We start from the raw sequence: 2,931 nt of genomic DNA, 5'->3' as shown, positions 1-2,931 counted from the left end.
CCCCCTCCGTGCACGAATTTCGTGCACCGGGCCTCTAGTATTGTAATAACTGTGTATGGTGCCAGGTGGGTACTGGAAATATCAGGGCATCACTTTGTAAAGTGTATGGTTGTCTAACCACTATGCTATACACCTGAAAGTAATACAAATTGATGTTGAATATAAACTATAATTAAAAAATAAAACAAAGCCCTGGCCGGCTTGGTTCAGTGGATAGAGTGTCGGCCTGTGGACTGAAGGGTCCCAGGTTCGATTCCGGCCAAGGGCATGTGCCTGGGTTGTGGGCTCGCTCCCCAGTGGGGGGTGTGTAGGAGGCAGCTAATCAATGATTCTCTCTCATCATTGATGTTTCTATCTCTCTCTCCTTCTCCCTTCCTCTCTGAAATCAATAAAGAAATATATTTTTTAAAATAATAATAAAATAAATTAAAAATAAAATAAATTTTAAAAAGAAAATGCTAGATTTGGTAAATCCATAAATCACAGAACTATAATGTAGTAGTAACTGAAAATAAGAAATGGTCCATCTAACATGACTCTTCATGGCATTTATCATGCCCTTAAGAATCCAGTCTAATATTTTTGTTGCCCTTTTTTATAAAATCACAGTGAAGGTAGATATACAAGAAAAATTATTAAAAAATATAGCCATTGATTTAACTGCAGGAGCACATGGACTCATCTATGCATGTGCTAACACAGGTGTAGCTGATGACAGGTTTGCCCTTAATGATATTAGCTTAGTTCTGATTGTAAGATGCCTTGATTGGAAATTACTAGTGTAAACTGAGTCACTGACTGAACAGACAGCTTTGGTCTAGGCCTGACTATGACCTTTTCAGGATAAATTTTATTATTTAAAGGTTTATTCCTAGAAAACAAACACAAATACCATGACTTTATAACACTTTCCCCACCTTCAGTGTAAAATATTTCATAGAAGTTAGTGTTGCTGCCATCAATATTTTAATCAAAATAATGGGCCCACGTCACTTTATGTCAAACCAAACCAACTGCTCTCAGGATTGGCACTCCGTAACTAGCATACTTCTGAAGTCTTTTGTGTCATTAGGTACTTGGAACCGCATTGACAGCAAGGAGGGTCAAAAGTCAGTTGTTCGTGTAGAATATCATTTCTAAGGGTTTTTACTACTATTCCACAATATTCTCCATTGTGAACCCTTGAGTCAGAACAGTGCTTCCCAAAGTTTCATATGCAAAAGCGTGACCTTGCTAAAATGCCTATTCTGATTCAAGAGGTTTGGGATCTTCCCCAATTCTGCATTTCTAACAAGATCCAAAGTGAGGCAGGTCCCTGAACCGCTCTTTAAGTAGCACAATCGTTGAGAATACACAGGAGAAAGGCTTGCTCCTCTTCTGTTATGGGAGCTTATTGGTTTGTGATCTCCTATGGCATCTGGTACAGGGCTACAGGGTACCAGAGCATTTGTTTTGGGAATGCCATTCTCCTGTGTTGCCCCTTTCTTTAAAAATTCTAGTCCAGAGCAATGTTTGTTTTAATGGATAATGTAGTTCTCTAAATAAGTTGTTGATAATTCATTTGTTTTCAAATTTTTGAAAAGTTATTTGTAGAAAATCTCCCATCAGTCCTCTCTTTTAAAAGCCTGGACAGATTTATTGCCCTTAACTGGGCTGTATTACCTGAAGCCAACCAGCCCTTGCACAGACTTGGTTGAGAGAGGTTTGTGGCCATTTGGGCTTGAAATCATCGAGTGTGGACAGGACATTCCTGGGATTGGTCAGAATATGGCAGGGCAATCTTCAGGGAATGACCACTTCATTTTACTTCTAATGAGGCGGCAATGCTAAGCTGCTGTGGATTTTACCCAAGGTGTCGTGTAGGCATTTTTTAATGAAGTCTCAGACATATTTTGCATGCTTTTACCCAGCAGCCTAACCATGCTTCAAAGTTTCAATCTTTTGATTGATCTCACTCATCTTGTTTGGGGCGAGGGGATGGGGAATATTTCTGTAGCTGGTTGGAAGCAGATCCCACAAGAAAGCCATAAACTTCAGGATTGAATAAAAATCTAATTTGTGCATGCTAACTCTTTTTGGAAGTGTTTTTTTCATTCTATGTGTACACTTCCATGGCCATAACTTCCCTTTCGTCGGACTACTCATTAACTATAGCCCACAGCAGTTAATTTCCTGCCTTTCCCTCCCACTACTTCACTTTATTTGTTTAGCTGACAGGCTTTTGAAGCAGGTCGGCTAAAGCCTGCAAGAATTCCTGGCTTTTTTCCCTCCTTCATTCTTGTTATTATTAGGAATATGGACAAGGTGTTAGTATGTGTATTCCATCTGAAAATTGTGCCGGAGTTTCTATCTCCTGGGAAAGAACCAAATTGCTTCATAATAGTCATGGACCCAATTCTGTAACTATTCGTAGACAAAATTCTTGTTAGTGCCAAGGGGAGTTTTGCCCTCATTTAAGATTACAAGATCAAGTGGTAAAGGTATTTATAGCCACCTCACTTTCCCCAAGAAAGTAAGTTAAACTAGATATGGGAAAATATTACTAAATGTACTATAGATGCTTTTCTTTTCACTAGAACAATTTCTCCTAAGCTAAATCAATGAAAAAGACATAAAAAATTTTTAAAATTAATCGCTGACTAGTGTTTTAACTAACAATTACCTTCTCTCTCACTTTACATAATAAAATGTGCATTTTACTTGGACAGCCCATAAAATATAAAAATGACTGGCGGTCCTTTATAGGCACACATGGAGTGCACAGTCTGCTTATTTGTCCCTCATAAGTGTCATACACAAGCTAAAAATGTTACCAGGCCCTCTGAAGGTCAGTCACAAACAGTACTGTTTCCCAAAAATGTGCTACCTCTGACTTGTCAGCACGCTGCTCACTCCACGGCAGTACTTGTGTGTCTGCCCAGGCACTCCTCT

Source organism: Eptesicus fuscus, chromosome 4, assembly GCF_027574615.1.
Source record: "Eptesicus fuscus isolate TK198812 chromosome 4, DD_ASM_mEF_20220401, whole genome shotgun sequence".
In the NCBI taxonomy this organism is placed as follows: Eukaryota; Metazoa; Chordata; class Mammalia; order Chiroptera; family Vespertilionidae; genus Eptesicus; species Eptesicus fuscus.
Note: the sequence above shows the minus strand (reverse complement) of the source record.